Source organism: Stegastes partitus, unplaced genomic scaffold, assembly GCF_000690725.1.
Source record: "Stegastes partitus isolate 25-593 unplaced genomic scaffold, Stegastes_partitus-1.0.2 Scaffold542, whole genome shotgun sequence".
Classification (NCBI taxonomy): domain Eukaryota; kingdom Metazoa; phylum Chordata; class Actinopteri; family Pomacentridae; genus Stegastes; species Stegastes partitus.
Window position 1 is genome coordinate 141,804 of NW_007578273.1, and position 20,291 is coordinate 162,094.

Here is a 20,291-nt window from a genome sequence, read left to right on the forward strand (position 1 = left end):
CCACCAGAGACTTTACACTCACCGATTCACTCAACCGCAAGACATCAGTGATGAGAAAGCACGATAACACATCTGCAGAACTTCCTAGAAGGTGGGGGATGTCCTTACTGGCCCACATGTTTGGGAATGATTCAGTGAGCCATTTAACGGGCTGATAACATCGGAAACGGATGACTTCATGATATCCCTTCCTCGCTCGATGCGCCCTCACTGCTGCTCCAGCACACCAGCTCACCTACAACGCTGGTCAAACACTGCAAAACTACTCTGTGCCACACAATGGCAAGTTATTATATCGGAGTCATTCGGCCATACATGTTTAAGCCTGAATCTGAAGAAGAGTAATGATGTAGAAAGCCTAACAATGCAAGTTAAGAGAATTGGTGCCTGAGTGTTTTTTTTTATGAATGAAATCACAGAAGTCTGAATTTGAGGTTTTTCAAGGTGGAAATGCTCAGCTATGGCACTGACTGCTTATTTTGCTCATGAAAACATCATATTGGCATGTTAACAAAGTAAAGAGTGACTTTTTTAATGGAGGGAGTCCTAAAAGCAAACAAAAAATATCTTACAAGCAACTCTAAAACATGTGATTTCAGCACTGCAAACAAAATTCACCTCCACTGCCCTGACTGAAACCTCAGAGCCTGACATCTCTAAACCTGGTCGTATAAAAGCAAAAGTTTCTGCACTGATTGATACCAAAGTGTTTTTTTTTAATTATCTGAATAAACCAACCTTTCAAGTCGCTTCACATTAACACACATTATCATAAAGCCCTGTTTGTCAACGTCATATAAATGTTCTTTATCTGTTTGTTCCAGCACTCCATTGAAGCAGACGGTATTAAAATCCAGAATGCCACGGCTAATCAAAGGGGGGAATTTTAGATGTGTTGCTGATTATTTCATCTTGACATAATTATTTGTTTGGAAAGCTTGTGATTTTCACTGGAATTTAAATAGAATTCTCTCTGGTTGCGAAAAGGATGAAAGATAGACCCGCTGAAGATTTAACGAAACCAAACATGTTAAATCATCACGCTGGTTTCACCGGGCTCGTCTCAGTGCTACAATAACAGTCGTCGACGGCAGAGAGCTAAAGAAACACGGCCTTACTGTGCTGTAAATACAAGGTCGAGAAGGATTAACATGACAAGATCAGTGTCAATACTTGCACGCTGCCTAGGAACACAGTGGCGGTGACAAGCAAACATTCGCTGGTGTCCAATTACTTTGCCCAAAGTCGAGCTTCCTACTTCCTCCTGCAAGGATCAGGAGTTGCTGTAAGAGGAGTCTATTCTTTTTTTACCGTTTATTCCAAAACTTACAATGATCAACCTTCATGTGCAGGTTAGATGAGAACTATTTACACCCACACCACATTCTGACTAATGGGTTTCTTCTGACTGGAATAAATAAGCGGTAGTAGAAAGTAAGACACTGTGTGACAGGTATTAACGACACATTTTCTGTGTTTAATTTGCATTTTCCTATAACTGCCATCTCCAGAATTCTTTACATCTCTTGAAATGGTTGCACAGTTTGGAGGAAATGTAGCTTACATGCCATTCCAAATAGTCCTGGTCATTTATACCATGTTCTAAATCATTCCAATACACTATCAACTGTTCTCTGATCAGCTACTAGTCAATTGCAAGTCATGACTTAAACCAAAGAGCTTTCTGTCAGGCTCCATGACTGAGAGAGAGCTACACATTGTGGCTGCTCACAAGACAGCAAAAGGCTATAAAGCCATATGCAAGTGCCGGTAGAAACATGAAGCAAAGCAAATGTGCCTCACTGTGGAAAAAGCTCAAAAGGTGTGGTAGGAAGTCAGAAGGGCAGTTCTGGTAGCAACATCCTGATCAGACACTGGCTGGTCTCCATGGACACAGACCAAGGAGGACTCCACTGCTCCGAGACAGACACACAAAAGCTCACCGAGACTTTGCAAAAGCTTCAGGTGGACAAAAAGGAAAGTTTTTGGTCATCAGTTCTGTGGTCAAATGAGACAAAAATGGAGTTGTTTGGACACGACCATGTGGTTTTCTCCTTCAGCAAAAGAAAGAAGCATCAACCCCCCCCAAGGTCTAACATGGTGGTGGAAACGTAATGCTTTGGGGGTGTTTTTCAACTGTTGGGCAACTTTGTCAAACCAGCATCATGAGAAAAGAAGACTCATTCTGTTTGTAGAAGAAAACATCAGGTAGTCTACAGAAAAAGTTCCAGCATTGGCCCTTCCATCAGGTCACTGATGTGGAACAATGTGGAGACCGATCCAATCAGGGTCTAAACCTGAATAACTGAATCTGTGGAGGAACTGAAGACCAGCAAGGAAGCCTTAAATCTCCAAGAGCTGGAGGAAGAGTGGAACAAAATCATAGTGGAGACATGCAGGTATTAAAAGAACTGTCTGATAGATAAATAAAGGCAAATAAAGGCTTTTGCATAAGATCTATCTCTAACACGGTGTCCAGCCATCTTCTGTTTCTCGTCTGTCATTTCCAGACCAGAGGGGAGACCTATTGGTCAAATAAAAAAACGGGTATGAATAATTTGGGGCTTAACTGTACCTGTGCTGAAAGTCAAACATGGCCCAGTCTACTGCAAACCAACTGGCCCACTTTGCATGAGCAGACAGACAGAAATGTGTCACCGGCTGCACTCGTTGTTGCTGGGAGGTGCAGTCTAGTCGGCCACACGCAAACTACGCTGTCTGGCTCCGGGCTGAGGTAGCAGACCTATATGCCTCATAGCGTATACGACACACTCATTACAGATGTACAGTTTTGCCTCCTCTGACCACCCAATCCGTTCAAATTGCTCGGAGAAGGTAATCGAGCCCCGGGGGGGTCACGTGACCCACGTTGGGGGAATTAGCGGCGCATTCCTCCAGCTGTCATCGCCTCCTAAAGATCTGGTTTAGGAGAAACCCGACTCCAAAAGCCAAGTGGCCACCTCTCCTCTCCTCTCCCACCATCCCACTCGTCTTCAGAGCTGCATCCTCCTGCCTGTGAGCCTGATCATTTGAATACAAAGCAGAGAAACAAAGATGTCCTTAAAATAGAGATGCTGTCTGCGGCGTGCTTTCAAAGAAGCACACTGCAGAGACAGAGCGAGGAAACTCAGAGAGAGGGGGGAAAGAAAATAACAGAGAAAGACAGCAAGATGAACAGGCGTATAAAGAGCAAGTGAGACACTGTATTGATGTTGGATAGGTGGCTGGATACATTGATTTTCTGTTAGTTCTGGCCTGGTTATGTACGGCTGATTTGTCATCCAATACAGGTTGAAGCACTGTCTCTGAACACGCTCCGAGTCGCTGCCTTCTCTGTATCGACGTGCACACGTAGGATCATTACGTTGCCTCTGAGGATGCTTCCCCATCGGGAATGTTTACTGTAAGAGCTCTCTCTCTTGCCAGGTTACGAGATATTATTGCAATCTCACTGTAACCTCAGGTACGCGATTAGCACACCTCAGGACTGCAGATTGGGTGTCAAGCTGGGGCATGATGATGCTAATTAGCCATTACAGAGGAGAAGAAGGCAGCAGCTATGAGTTCTGATTTGATGATATCTGTTTAAACTGGCAGTAAAATAACCAATAAAATGCACACTTGAAACCACATTAATTTAATACTGCCAACGAGAAACGCGCCCGCCACGGCACCGTACAGGCACTTAAGAGCTGAGTGTCACTTTTATCTACTCTTGGATAAATAAAAATGATGAGGAAAATGTTTTGAAATCGCTCTCCTCAGATATTTCTGGGCTTTTCGGCGTCTTTTTTGTTTTCCAAACTGAATGAGCCACCTGACACAGTATGTTGCCCTGGTTTCAGAAAAGCAAGATCATCAGGCATGACGCAAAGCTCAGCCTCTCACATCTAATTGTTTAGATGCAGGTAGTCACAGGGGGGATAGAAACCCAACATGCCAACATGACACGAGGAGGAGCAGACGACAAGAAAGGTGAGCTTCTGCAGAGAAATCGACGGACACCATTTAGTTTACCCATTAAAATGTGCTACAAATCAAATGCAGCATCTTTTTAATGATGTGGCGAAGACACAAGTTGCAGAAGCTTTTTTTTTTTTTTTTTGACCCCGTAGATTAGATGGATGTACAGGGACAGAGCCCTATAAATAGCAACCAATCGGAGAGCCCCCCTGGGTGTCATGGACAGGGCCTTGACACTGGTGGCGGTGGGGTGGCGGAGGAGGTGAAGCCGTGATGCAGCTTACACTGTAATGAGCAGCGAGACAAGAAGCAAGTAAGGTGGTTTAAATGATCACTGGACGATAGGAAAGCATGCACAGTGAATTAACTGGATAATAACCGAGAGGCAGAGCTCGGCGTCATAAGCTGACGGTTGTCTTGCTGCATGAACATGTGCTAAAAGCTTTATTTATTCCCATTTTGGCAGAGGATTAGATGAAAAGATGAGATCACTCTCATATTGTCGCCATTAAATATAAGGCTACAGCTTAGTTAGCTTTAGTTAGCTCAGTCAATTCCACCTGTATTTCAGCATCTCTATAGCTCACTAATTAACTCATTATCCATCTAGTTCCCAAGCAGGTTCTGAATGGGTTTTTGTCACATTTACAGTGACTGTGGGCTCATTTTCCACGGCAGAATAAAGTCCTGCTCCTCTGTAGAAACAGCACAGCCATGATAAAAAAAATGACTGTAGAAATATAGAATTGATGAATTATTTGAGTCAAACTATTGACATTTTTTTTACAACCTCTACAACTTGCTGTCTATTTTTTGTCCCCAGCTGCATTCATTTAATGGATCAAGTCAGTTTTTCCACCTCTCAATCTTTGTTTCCTATCTGCTCTGTGAAAACACAGCCTTCAGTTCAATCTTTTTTTTTTTTTATTATCATGTAACTATCAGTTGCTGCTGAGTCAAGCGTGGCTTCTCAGTCGCCCTGAGGTGCTCAGAATCTTTTTTTTTATTATAGGATTGGGTGCAAAAGATTTGATTGGAATGAAGCATACATAAAGTAATTTTGATGAAATACTACAATTTTAATTTTAGATTTGGTTATTTTTTTGGACAAAATTATACGTCACACCTGATGTTCATCGACGACTGGAAAGCTGAAAATTAATCTGTGATAGATGGTGTAATTTTTTGATTAAAAAAAAAAAGGGAAACACATTTTCAAACCTGTTCCCAGGATTTTTGTAAAATATTAATAATAACTGTTATTTGTAGACTACATGTAAACATCCAAGTTAGAAAATGCTTCCAAAAGTAGTGAATTAAAACCCAGAGGCATCAAATCTTTAAGATTTAAAAGACAGGTAAAAACAAAGCACGGCAAACTAAACCTCGTTTGTTTAATTAACTGGGGGTTCATTATTGCAGCACAGAGCTCGGCCAGCTGTTCCCCATGTTTCCAGTCTCTGTGTGCTAAGCTAAGTTAGCTGGCTGCTTATTGTAACCTTCTATATAACAGACAGATATGACAGTCCTATTCATCTTGTCCTTTCCAACCCTCCAACAGGAGGTGAATGAGTGTCTCTTCCAAACTGTCAAACTACTCCCCATAAACCTGAGAAGTCGCCCGACGATACCAAACATCAATCTGAGCTTTGCTGCAACACGTGACAGTAAAACCGACGTGTTTTTATTTCTCTGTGGGTATTGGCATTCGGACCATTGAGAAAGTCAGCACGGGAACACGCTTTTATGCGTCCCAGGACAGGTTTTCACTGTAGCTGATGGAATTTCAATAGTTTTTATGGCTTTGAATTCACGGCCTCTGTGGTCAGTGAGCTGCACTTCATCCTGCTCCAGTCGACTCAGCTGTGCCTGGAGAGAGCGTCTACTTTATGGATCTCTGAGAAAACACAACACAGATTCTCCAGATTCCCCAAAATTTGTTTGCAGAAACTGAAAAGGCAGTTTTTTTTAAAATAAAACTCGTCCAACTTTACTGTGGGACGGATTAATTTGTTGCTAATGTAACAGTAAACTGATGGAAACTACACAACTACTAATATTTAGAGGCAGAAGAACATGGATTATTTTTATCTATCTTTAGTTCTTCAGGCATCAAATTCATCTACAGTCCTTTCACAATTACAAAGTCACACTGCCTGCAGTATGATCAACAGGACACTAAATGTTATTTATTGCCGGACATATGGGAAACTCCGATAGTGAGTGTGAGCTGTGCTTTTTGTGGCTCTGATCTTGTCACTAGTTGGGATTTTTGTTGACACCGAGAAAACAAAGCGCTTAATTCAAGTTTCCCATCTCCTCCACAATATTCCTTGAAAGTGTAACACCAAAACATCAACTAAAACTAAAAAAAAAACAAATGTAGAAGACTATTCTCCTGACATCTCACACCATCAACATCAATTATGGCACTGGTAAAGAAATAAAACAGCAAAACCAATGCAAGTTTGCAAATTCTCCATCAGATGGACTGACAACGTGATGTTCTAGCAGGACGGAAACCTGTTTAGAGACCATGTAAGAAGCTGATGAAGAAGTCATAAGCCAGAACCCCACAAAATTTAAACAAATGGCAAGACGTGCCCTCCAGTGAGCAGCTAAACTGAGAGTGAAAATCTAATCTAAAGACTGAGAAAATCTAATCTGGCCGTTCGCAAGTCGGATAACTTTCATTACTGGAGCAGTCTGACTAGAAAAAAGTCAAACTCCGCCATACATCCCCATCGAGGGCAAAGTGAAGGAGGTGAAGAACGAGCTCCACATGTAGGAGATGGAGTGAAGGAAGTGTGGAGCAGGACTGATTCAAATGTAGTGAGTCAGGCACACGTATACTGTGTACGCATGCAAACGTATAGTTTATATTCACATGCACACAATGCACAATACTCAAAACACAAACTGACACATACACAAGCAAAATCACATTAGTCAGGTCTTGCCAGCCCACAGTTTTCATTTTGCTCATTGTGGTCTGGCCAGTCTCAGTAGGTGTTTGGTTGAAAGAGATGTCATTTCACCGAGGCTGAGCTACGGATGATTAACAGTCTTCGCCTTCACTCAGACCGCGGCATAAACCTTTTCTTCTGTGCAGGGTTTTAAGCTGGTGTAAAACAGGTTTGTTGAATTCGATGGTCTCTATAGAATCCTGCTGATGTCATACATGAAAACGCTGCGATCAGACGTTTTGAGCTTACAGTTGAAAGTTTTTAAGTTCGTAAACCTCATGATTTAGTAAAACAAGTAGAATGAAGTATTATTTAAAAACACCAATGTTGGTCGGGGAGAGTTTTACGGGGCATGTACTCTAACTTCAGTTGAAATTTGAATAATAATAAATACGTCTGCTGCATTGTGTGGATTTGCCGACAACTTTAGTCTGCTTGTATTTTGCTTTTTGCCCAGATATCATTACTTTGGATATTCAAATAATGGATTTGAAGTCAGAAACCAGCAGCAACACAACCTCCACGGCGGCAGACATCAAGGCAGATTGAACAGCATCAATTCCAGCAACCAAGTTGTTATAAAGACTCCAAACAAAGCTAGCCTAGCCATCTCAATTTGAGCATCTGCTACCACCAGCTCACTCCCAGTGACTGGTGAACGCCCACACTGCGGCCCACAACTTCAACAAGGACTAGACAACAGTAAAAAAAAAAAAAAAAAAGCCTGCGTAGGTGTTTCAAAATAAATACCAAACTCATCTATACAGTGGGGGTAAGGTGCTCATTTTGTAGCTCATGATTTAAAACAAAAAAAAACAAAAAACAAACTGATCAGCAAAAATATTCTTACAAAAATGATGCCATATCTTTGTGCACTTGTTGAAACTAGGGGTGAAATAGCAACGCAGACAATGTGAAAGGGGTATTTTGGAATAATAAACACACTGCTGGGTTGTCTGTAAATGAGACCTCTCTCCCTCCTCAACGAAGACGTACAAATATAACAGCATTGACAGTGAACACAGACTTTTTCCGTATTGGCTTGTGCAAATAGGTTGTAAGTTTGAACCATAGTTAGAAACCAAGGTTTTGTGTAAATCGGCATGTTCTGATCCAGATAAAAGCAGCTGTAGATGTTTATGAGCTGATCAGTAACCATTTTCTGGTGATGAACAACAATCTCTTTCAGGTGTCCACACAACTGCACGCTCATTAATTAAATGATTTTGTTGTTGAAATGGGCCTGCTGCTGTAGTCCTTTGCATTGAATGTCGAATCGCTAGCATGCTCACAGTAAAAGTGCTCAATGCAATATTTCATATTTCAAAGAATGAAAAGGGTTAAAAGTTTGGACTTTAAGCTCATGCAGCCCCTTTATTGCACACTTTGTGGAACAAGCACAGACTGAATATAAAAGACGGATGCAGCCAACGTGATGTCACCCACTGTGTATCATACTGAGGCCTCGAATTTGGCATTTTGGCTGTGGCCATCTTTGTTTTCTTAAACTGGACATGATGAGCGAATCCAAGGCCACACACGCCAATATGATAACAAGTTATCAATCACAAGGTCGTCACACCCTAAAGAATACTTTGCTTATTCATCTATTTTGTTCTAAATGTGATTACAATTTACAAAATGAACATTATGCAGCATTAAAGGAGACTTGATACGAACTACTGAGATCATAAACGGATCAGGAAAATGTTTCCTGACTTAATAACTCAAGTGAGAAAATGGGGCATCTTCTCATAGGCTTCTATACAGTCAGACTTTGTTTGCAACCAGGGGAGTCGCCCCCTGTTGGCCATTGGATAGAAGTGTACAAGTACAGTTGAGGTTGATGCCATTGGTTCTGCAGGAAGTGGGGCATAACTCAAGATATTTGACATATTAATATTCAACTTGATGATAAGACTAAAGGGAAAAACCAACAAGTAAATTAAGTTCATCGTAATCTATCCTGTAGGGACCATGAATCATTTCAGAGAACTATCCAACAATAGTAACTTGTAATAGCAAAAATGTCAACCTCAGATGGTGGCAGAGGATAATCGCCAAAGTCAATGAGATTCATCGTCTGGCAGACCACAAATGTCAGCACAAAATTCCATGGCAATTCATCCAATAGAGATATTTCACGTTGGACCAAAGTGACTGACCGAGCAACCAACCGAGAGACCACACTGCCATCCACAGAGCCGCTCTCCAGCATGGCTAAAATGTATTGACATTAGGTAGAGCATAAATACATTAATAAATATCACCTTGAGACTGAAGTACTAGTCTGGCTGTAGAACGATAACATCTTTGTACAGCCTTGTTTGATGGCACACGGACAAAAGTAGCAAAGACTTGGCAAATGAGAGGCAGAACACAATCAAACACGCTGTTCGCCATGAAAAACGGCACCGAGGATAATCAGATAACACTGTAGTTACAGAGAAAAGCAATAAACAGTGCATTACATAGATGGATGGGATGAAACCCTCGATGCTCTCGATGCCACAAACTGTAGTTTCCGATGAAAAAACAAGTTTCCAACCTGGTCAGTGCAAACAACAGCCAAACTATGACTTGTGTTCCTGCGATGCCGATAACAACATGACCAAGTAAAAACACACAACTATGACCAATGAAAGAACGACTGTTGCCGGCTTAGCAGCAGGGACAGCTCGCTCTCACAAGACCAGAGAGACCATCCATCCCAGGGGCTGACAAAGAAACATTATACTTTCACACTGGCTAAAATCTACCGTGGAATCCAGCTCGAGAAGTTAACATCTTATTACGTTGCTCGTCGTGAAGCCAGTTTTGAAATCACACGCTCACATACGGCATCTTTTCTCCCTCTCGTACCGCTGCCACAGTGTGTTTTTGTGCGTCTCGTGCTATTTTGCTTAGAGAAAAATTGATTTCTCCACTCCACACCCTCCTCTCTCTCCGAAACTCTCACTAGGGTTTCTCCTGATCTCCCTCTTCTGTGTAATTTAGGCACTCCCACAGTAATGGACACCCTACTCAGGGGCAGTGAGTGGGAATCCAGGCCTGCCACTCCAACTACTGTACTCACAAAGAATCTTAATCAGCCTCTCAGATAGCTGCTACAACTAAAACTCAGAGGCTGTTGAGAAAGAGAGAAGGTCCTGGAGATCAAGGAGAAAAGGAGTCTGGGGAGCTGAACCCTCTGTCTCTTCAGCCGGTCACATGCTACCAGCCGTGCACCTTCTGCTCTCCCTATGGATGTGGGTGTCAGAGTGAAATATGGCCTCCAGCCCGGAGCCAAAGATGCATCAGGAGCACCATGTGTCCGCCCTACCGCCCGTCCTTCTCCGTCCGCCTTTCACTGGCTCAGAATCCTGTCAATCAGCTGACAAGGGGGCGTCAGGGGGGCTCCTCGGAGGACGAGAGCGGTGCCATTAAGCATATTAGAGTTGCAGAGTGTTGATGAAAAAATCTGCAGCGACTATAGCTGGGGTTGCTCCCTCGCACTGTGCTGACAGTGCAGAGCTGGGAGGAAAAAGGAGGAGGTGGGGGACTACCTGGGTGCAAACACTGGGACTGCTGACTGTTGGAGGTTGTTGAGGACAGCAGCGTTACATAATAAAAACCACTGTAACACCTCAGACTGAGGAAGAGCTTCCTACAGCATTCTCTGTCTTTCTCTCGAAAACACGCTCGCATGTCTTTCGCAGTCCTCAGTTAATCCTAAATTATGATTTATCGTGCCCGGGTTAATTTAATTTTACTGTAAAGTGCCTCTAGCTGAACATATGCTGGGGCATGTTGCAAATCATTTAACCCTGTGCAGGATAAGTGACAGAATACACGTACAGGCATTTTGAATATGAGTAAGTTAGTTAGTTAGAGTCACATTTAAGCAGAATGCATTCTTAAAATCGATGCATTGATTTTTAAAGCCTGTGTTATTAACTCTTATACTTTAAAGGCATCATTAATTACCCATAAGATCCTGCTTTAAAATAAAGCTCCACAGTGAATCACGGCCAGGGCAGGAATACATTTCTGTCCTGAGAGATTCAAGCATCATTTTGCATTCATAGAGGGCAGCAGAGATTGTAACGTCACTGTGCAGCGTAACCTTGCTTTCTAGGAAAAATCTGCTTTCCGTGTCCAACAACTCCTCGAGAAACATCTTCAGCTAAGCTTCCATTTTTGAATATTTACTGGTCAAATTGCCGACCTCGCGACCTGCCTCCTTAAACGAATGTCGAGCTGACTGCAAATCCGCCAGTTAGTCCTGACATTGTAGAAACTAGGAGCTATAAAGCATCTCTAACAAATGAAAAATCATCAAGTGGACACCAGCCAATGTACGACACGTGTTTTTGCTCTTTCTATCCGATAACATCCATATCTGTGTAGATCGTCAGTCATCCAGGTCATGGTAGGATTTCTGGTTTTGACTCCTGAAGACGTTTCACCACCAGGGTATTTATTCTCACAGCCAAATCAGACTGGCCTGTTAACAACCCAAAGGTTTACATGCCTCTAGGTGTGAATTATTGGAAAACTGTCTGGTGAGGGACCTCAGGACTGCATCATAAGTAGCTGATGAGTGATGTCATAGATCCCCCTCCTCTATTTAGAGACAGCAGCTACAGTTGAACATATAAGTGGCTTCCTTCACTCCTTTCTCTAACCATTTATCTTGCCTATCTCAGAATGTGCTGTCCTCGGAGTCCCTTATCCTTTAGATGCAGGTAAAATGCTGAATCCTGTCCTGATGAGCTGTGATTTGTAATAACTGGGACTCCCCACCTGATAGCTAGAACGGACCAAGCCTTTTGCACGAGAGATCAAACATATTCACAAACCAAAAAAAAAAAAAAGAGTCTACTGATGCATTTACCATCAGTGTGACCTGGATGACTGAGAATGGACACAGAATCCAAACAAAACATGCAATGTTGAAGTAATCCGAGGAATTTAAAATCTGCTACTCACTAAGTTAGCAATCTGATGTGATACATTAAAAACTACATTTAAGAGCTTGCATTTTATAATAAATGGAGAAGCACATTTTAAAAGTGTACCTCCCCACACTGAGAGTAAGACCTGGATAGGTGTATAAATGGATGGATACATTCTATGTGCCGGATTTTCATGTGTTAGCCTCAACTATTTACCTTCACTTCGCCCTTTTCATCGACTTCGCCCACAACCCTCCCCATCTCATCCATCTTTGCTCCCCAAAAGCTGATGACAACCCTGCAGCAGAGGATAAACATGTAGCCCTGTGATGAGCGGCGCACGCTTTTTTTTTTTCTCCCAACATCTGTTTATTTTCTCAATCACGCTGGGTGAGCCTGTGTCAGCAGCTCTGGGGTTTTGCTCTGGCAAAAGGCGAGAGGGGAGGGAAGGGAGGATCCTCTCCTGGGGTGAAGCAGTTTGTAGAGGAAGGATGGCACAGACTACGTTGTGTGTGCAAACGCTACTACCTGGTGATCACTGGAGAGAGAAATGCCAAGCTACTGCATGACAGTCCAGTTTTCTCTACTTCCATTGATATCCTCCCTAACAGAGCGGCACCATCACCTGACCATTCCTCTTTGACAGTTAATCCACCATGACAGTGTGACAAATGTGACATGAGATTACTTCACTAAGGCTGCAGTGCATTGTGGAGATGATTCAGCTACTGTCATGCTTTTTGTTTGAATCTGAGGCTGGTGGATGAACTTCTCTCATCAAAGATTATTAGGCTTTTTTAGGCCGACACCCAAATCAATCTTGTCCTTGCGGCCAGACTCAGGAAAACATAATGTCAGACTAACATTAAAAGCAGTTTAGTGGGAGTGCAACCAGCATTTTGTCAAAGCGGAGAGTTTAAGGGCCATACCAACCGCAACACTGCGGCCGTCTACGGCTAAAAACAAGTCTAGTGAAGCAACAATCAGGCGCAGTCAGACAAACAAGCCGACTGTTGTTCCAGATTAGTTCCTGCTTAATTTAGAGGTGAAACTAAAAGTGAACACACTTAAAATGTCACTAATAATACCTCAATGAAGAGGAAAATACACAGAGTTTGAAAATGGTTTGCTCAGTGCATGACTAAAATCATCAATCAATCACCAGAAAGTTGCCGGTTGATCTTCCAATTAATAAACTAATTGTTTCGACTGTAAACCCAAGTTTCTCAGAGACTTAATCTCATTTAAAAGACGTGAATCACTGGAATAATCCAAACAACTGCATCCTGCCTCTCGTCTTCTTTCTTTCTGTCATATTTGCTCTTTTCAAAGTCTCTTTCTCGATCATAAAATTTGAAAATTTACTGTCAAATCGAGACATTCCCACGTTTGCATGAGTTTAATTAACCAATTTGTCTCAGAATCATTCCCTAGAAATATTTAGCAAGAGAACCTGTGAGCTGTGCAAAGTCTAGGCTTTCCCTTGATAAACAGAACAACCAGGAAGGTTGTTTTTTTTCCCCACTATCTCGTGCTATAATTGCAAGCAATGAAAGACCTTTCTCTTGCTTTGGCACGGTGTAAATGTAGTGCAGGGAGATAGGTCTGGCAGTGCTAGACTAGAATATGACAGGCACTCTGATTTGAAGCACAGTGCCAGCCTGTCTTCTGTCTAGACCCAGCTAGGAAAGTTGACTGTAGGAATGCTCATGCAAATATTGACCTTCAATTAGGTGAAACAGACGCCCTCGCTTAGGGGCCGCAATATGGAGGCATCAGCAAAAACATTGTACACATAAACAGTTGCAGAATATATATATATATATAAACATGCAGCGAGTGTACACAAACACATCTTGTGTAAATACGCCTTCATTTGAACTGAGAGCTGACATCAAATGGAAGACAACTGCAAAACCCGAAGCCTTTTAAAAGGTAGTTTTAACCTCAAACAGGATGTCAGCACAGCATCAGCAGGTCGCAAAACCACAACAAAAATGAACAGTTCTGTGCTCGCACAACGCACACAAACCAAAATCTGTTGAGTTTTGTACCCTTTAATGGGGTGAGGAGCGAGTGACCTTCCCAGCTGATGGCAGTCGACCACACTCCTGCATAATTAACAGCATCTAAAATGAGGTGTTCTTTATATGACCTTACCTGACAATGTTAGGGCACAGCTTGCCTACAGAGGCGGCGCGAAATAACAAATACACATGCATGTGTGCAACGAGCAGCACACGCACAAACCATTTTTTAAATTATATATTTTTTATATACCGCCGCATTCAGCAATGATTTATTGGATCATGCATAAAAAAGGAGCGTGCCTCAGAGCTCCCCGCAAGCCAACACACTTCATAGCATGAAGCCACACCAGGTAAGAGAGTGTTCCTCAAGGCTGAACATGGTACACAGCAGACTGACAGCACCACGAGACAGACAAAACAAATCTGGGATTCTACTGAAGGCTGCTCCACAGATTTCACAGTGGCTTTTTTAAAGAGTGCAGCCAAAGGAGGGGGGTCTGAGAAGGTTAGTTCAACCTCTCCGCTTCAGTGACAGTGACATGGCTGGGGAGGATTGTGCTGGAGCATCGCCTGCTGCCTTGATTTGCTCGGCAGATCCGCGGTGGGGTTGGAAGGATTTTTTCCCCAGAAGCCCTCTTACCCTCCCGCAGAGCAGAAATCCCCTCCAAACCTTACTGGCAGTTACTGCAGGGACGCCTTACACGCTGAGACAAAGGACACTATAAGAGGAGAGGAATGCTTCTTTAAAAAAAAAAAGAGGGAAAAGCCAGTATAAGGGTGTATATAGAGTTAGAAAAGTATCCTGTATTTCTACTCACTGTCCTGGGACTTGCATAAGACATCACAGATGGAGATCCTCATGTAGGATGCAGCAACAGGATTTTGGAGGAGTTAAAGCAGAGGAAAACACCAGCTATCTCTGCAGGTGTTAGTTAATAAACACAGATTAGCGTGGCCAACAGACATGTGGAGGCTCTAATCTGGGCAGATGCATTGTGTGTTGAGGGGTGTGGTCAGAGGGGCATCTTGAGACCCGGGGGGGGAAGAAAGCGAGAGATTTGGAAGAGGTAGAGATATCTGGTCATGAAATATAATACCTCGCCTGCATCATCGATCAATAATCAAGCCAGGCATGCATCTATAGCTGGTCTTTCAAGGCTGCACAGAGCCTCACAGGACAGTTACTGTATGTGCCTGACCTCCAAAAAAAAAAGGTGAAATGTAATTCTTTCATTAAATCTGAATATGCACTGATTGAAAAAAAAAAAAACGTGTTATTACTTTCTTCGAGCCTCTCCCCGGCATTACACAAACCTTCACCAGTGATATCCTGGCCGAGCCCTTTTCAGACATACCTGTGGTGTGCAGCGCAGAAGCTTACAATCACACTACAACAATAACTATTGCACAACGCCGGCCACTGTGGAAAGTGAACACAAGCACAAAAATACTGCCGTCGGTGTTGATGTAAGGAGAGAACCGATAGATTTTAACATACACAGCGGAGAACAATAGAAAATATAAATGTAGGCATATTCTGGCCCAGTGAAAGAGTTGCTGTGATGTAATAAACTTGTGGCCTGTTTCAGGGAGGATTGCCACTACAAACAGCAAACCCCTTAACATTCCACTTGGCTACCAACTGCACCGAGGTAAGTAATGATTAACTCTTATGAAGGGAGCGTTTGAATGAGTAACCCCTTCCTTACCCGGCCGTCCACATTTATTATTACATAACCCGGGCGGCCGCGCTAACACACACATAGTACAAACTGTGCTGCCTGGCAAACACAAGGAAACTCTATCTCCGTTTGAAGGGGGCAGCCAACACACTGGCCGGGGCGAGAGGGCCGAGCCGAGGCCAGACACTGATAGACAACTATACCCCCAACAAACACAAATGAGCCAGAAGCAGAACTAATGATCGGGCCTCAAAACAAAGTAATAAAATCTTTTCAGAATGCATCACAATGCGGCTGAAGGCCTGCTGTAGAATTATTAGGCTAGTGGGGCAGTTGTGAGGTTGCCAGACTGGCACTCCTGGCCTCCATTTTGCACTGTGTGTGTGTGTGTGTTTGCGTATCCAAGGTCTTGTTCCTGGTTCACTCCGGTCTCCCAGCACTACAGTGGGTCTATTCTTTTCTGGTGCTTCAGAGAACAGGATTAATGACCAGCAGCAGGGACATGAAAAGGTTGTGTCCACCAGCCACCAGGATTTTACAGCCTTGGGTGTGTGTCACTGTGTGTTTCTTTTTTTTTGTGAGTGTGTAAAGGAATGATAACAGCGCCATCCTTCTTACTAACCCTCTATCTAAGAAAACAAAACATGCTCACACACGCCATTTAATACTTTGTGTAATCTGTAAAGCCAACAGTCGTGCACGAAGCAGAAGAAGCTGCCAACTAACATCTTCTTCTGAAGGTATCACACCATCAAGGGTTCAGGCTAAAACCGGCGCTCTCACTACAGAAAAACTACCCGTGAAGCCCTGATCCTTTTGCTCCAGAGTAGCCACGGTTATCAAACCCTGTTAAACCGTCTGAAGGTCTGAGCAGGAACTCCGCTCGACCCCCTCGCTGCCGATGGCATTTCGTGCATTTAAATCAACACGTCGCCACCTGCAAGGCTGACTCAGTGTGTGAGAGCAGAGAGGCTATGCCAGGTGAGTGTGTGCACGGATACAGTGTGCAAGGTGTTGAGTGTTTGTGTTCAACTGGCGAAAAAAAAATGGCCCGTTTCCATCTCGAGTGCGACTACTTGTGCCAAGCAGAGATATAGCCACACGCAAACACACACAAACCTGTCTGACTAACTGCCTGAAATCTTCCGTAATCAGTGTTCGTGCTGACAGACTTATGTTTTATTGTACCTGAGCAAACCCATTGCGCAAGTCGACCACTACAAAACCGAGGCTTTTTTGTAATGAACTGGCGCTGCTGCTCGACTGCTATAAAAACAGGTTCTCCAGTTTAACGGATAATAGCACATTCACCAGCTTTTAAAACATAGTAATTATTCTTAACAAGCCACTTTCTAACACTTGAGCCAAGTTACAATGGTATAAAAACATCAAAGTGATTCGCAGCTGTTATCCCAATCCATGCTGAACCTATAAATGCCAGTAATCGCAGGTATTGTTCAGCGATCAAATGCCTCGTGATGTCAAACAATCGTGGAAATGTGCAAGGGAAATGGTGCAGCGCTCTCCTTGGGTGCCTGCTGAGCTCGCGCCTTTCTTCAGCCAGCACCACAAGTGGTCCTGATCCAGGCCAGAGTGGAGCGCTGTAAGGCTGCCACTTTGTGCTGATTCAATAAGAAATAATTGCATATTGGCCTCTCTCCATTTATCCCCCTTCACCACCGTGGTCTGACACCTTACTGTAGTTTTGTGCTGCGAGTTACAGTACGGACCCACAACCGGGGAAGGACACTGCAGCATTATTGCTTTTGTTTTGTTGCCGTCCACATTCCTCTGGACTGAGTGGTGGAGCTGAGCATCGATGAGGTATTGAACCTCCTCTGCTATAAAAAGTAGTTCTCAGCAGCACCCGCTGTTCACAGCAAACAGCTGTATGACCGCTGTGGTCTTCATCTACATACAGCAACACATTTCAGACGCTTACTTCACCTCATTTCCTCACAAGGTAGCAGTAAAGACGCCAAGAGTGCCGTGACCAATGATGGAGCCAGACAATTGAAACCATTACTCACATTGAGGTGCCACAAGGTCTCACTAAAGAAATAAAAACAGTCTTGTTTTTTTTCTTTTTGGTCACTCACACTCATCAGTTGCTTATCCAGGCAAGCAGCCATAGAAGTACATAATAACCCATATACAGTATGATGAGCTTTTTATGGAATCCCAAAGTTATGCTTTTAAAAAACTGCCAATCAAGGTCATAAGACAATTCTAATTTCCATCCATCCATCCATTATCTACACACCGCTTATTCCTCACTAGGGTCGTGGGGGGCTGGAGTCTATCCCAGTTGACCCAGGGCAAAGGCAGGTTCACCTGGACAGGTCACCAGTCTATCACAGGGCTACACTTAGAGACAGACAACCAAGCACACTCACATTCACGCCTACGGATAATTCAGAATCACCAATTAACCTCAACATGTTTTTGGACTGTGTGGGAGGAAGCGAACCGGCAACCTTCTTGCTGCGAGGCAACAGTGCTACCACCCTGCAGCCCAATTCTAATTTCAATTACATAAACAATAAGTACACAAAAGTGTCCTTGTTCTGCTCAGAACAGTCACCTAGTTGAGACATCACACTAAATTCATCCAGATTTTTCTTTCTTTCTTTCTTTTGGCAGTTTATACCACTTGTATTCAGAGTTCTTCAAAGTATGTTCCATCCCTACAGTCTTTAAGAATCTGTACCAGGGTTGTCTCGCACAGCCAGATCATTCTCTAACACTGACACGATCCTGGTTGCCCCTGATTGTTATTCTGCTTCAGAAAAAAAGTGTGCTGGTATTATTTTAAAACAATCGCAATGTTCTTGGGTGGTGCTAAGCCCGGACTGTAGCAATGGTGTCCCCTCAAAACAGTGATAGGCAAATATTTCTGGTGGAACATTTGCCCGCACAGACACAAGCACTGTTATCAAAATGACTAATTCACTAATAAGAAAAACAAGCAGGGCCAAATCTACGGCAATGCTGAGTCAAAGGCTAACGAGGTCACAATTAAAGCTGGCTAGCTCATCATACAGCGTAACCTTGCAGTAGTACTAGCGAGCTAGCTTGAAGTCTTTGCTTGTGCTAGCTCGGCATACGTGATGATTAGTGACTTGACTTTATTTCTAAGCCACAAATTTAAATTTATTTATTTAGCAAAATCACAAAGATTTTCAGTTTGTGTTGTTTATGATAAAAAGCACAAACACTGAGAATGTAGTTAAGCTCATGTTTACAGTGAGGGTAATGAACATGTTTCTGTCGTTTATTTAGCCTCATATTTAACGTCGTGACACGACACCATCCCAAACCATCATGCTTACATGTGTTTGTATATTATAGGTTTTGTGTGTCGCTTTATTTTTCTACCTGAGTGTGATTTTTAACCATCTAACTGTATCTAGCTGCCGCCTTTGTGCATCTTTGGCGACTATAAGAAATATTTTACGCTTTATAACAAAGAAAGTAGAAATCTTTGAAAATCCAAAGTCAAAATGACTCCTCCTTTTTTAGGATTTTACAAGTTGTAGCCCGGTAATGGTTTAATTAGCCACTAGATTTGTGCACTTGGGCCTTGCATACATGTTGTATTGATATTTAATGAGATGACAGGCTTCAGTGCTGGTTGTTTGGGGAGGCCATACTTTATTCTGGGCCCTGGGCTCTGATCAGATAGATAGATAGATAGACAGACAGACAGACAGACAGACAGATAGATAGATAGATAGATAGATAGATAGATAGATAGATAGATAGATAGATAGATAGATAGATCGATCGCACTGCAGGCAGAAACTTCTAAATCCTCAACCTGACTGTTGCTCCCTTGGGTCAAAGCTTGCACAGGAACTATTTTGCATAATAGACAAGTCAAACAACAGTCTTACAGTCACTCATTGTTTCACTTTGCAGTCATGCTGTCATTGCCTTACTGTGTAAAAAAAAAAAAAAGAAACCTGTGTGGCAGGAATTATTTAAAAAAATAAATAAAAACAACAGAGAGGGACTTGATTTGCCAAAAATAAACCTGTTCTGGTCATCTATCATATAACAGCAGATCACAAAAGCATGATGTCATCCTGCAAAAATCTGCCAAGTGTAGGTGTTGCCCGTCACAAGCAACTTGCACCGCGCATCTCGCAGAGCCGCGGAGGTGCGCAGCGGCGGAGCCCCACTGTTGCCCCCGCTTCAACTGGTCTCTGCTGGAGGACAAACGGGGTGAATGAAGGTGCATGATGAAGCATATGCTGTCAGCTGGATGTGCAGCGCCCCCCGGCCGCTACTTCAGCTCTCCGCGCTGCATGTCCTGTAGTTTGGTGAGCCCCAAATATCACCTACCTCCCCTCCACACCACCCTCCACCACCACCTTGACCGCTCCACTACATGCTGCACATCTTTATAAAAAAAAATCATTTAGGATTTCAAGCACACACAAGCCCGATTCCAGGCAACTCCACTCTCAAAGATCTGCTCTCAACTTCACAGCCTCTCCTCGCCCAGCCAAGCCCCCACAAAAACACACAACTACAGGCAGGGATCGGTTCGTATTTACCGGCTCGCCACGGCGCCGTTTATCCCGCAGCGAAAGGGCCACAAGTCCGCATTTCCTGGATTGTGATGCGCTGGATAGACGCGCTCCGTCCCCGCGTTCAGTGTGGAGGCAGAGCCGGAGAGGCGCTTCTTCTTCTCCTCCTCCTCCTCCT

General features: G+C 43.3%; 1 protein-coding gene across 3 annotated transcripts in view; it reads right to left on the reverse strand.

Moving 5' to 3' along the window:
* The window catches only part of hivep3b (HIVEP zinc finger 3b), a 52,040-nt gene extending 31,755 nt beyond the window's left edge, over positions 1 to 20,285 (reverse strand). For all 3 annotated transcript variants that reach the window (XM_008288121.1, XM_008288119.1, XM_008288120.1), the window contains exon 1: positions 20,141 to 20,285. The gene's annotated coding sequence lies outside the window, so the exon portion shown is untranslated. The remainder of the gene's footprint in view (positions 1 to 20,140) is intronic.
* Positions 20,286 to 20,291: the final 6 nt, after the last annotated feature.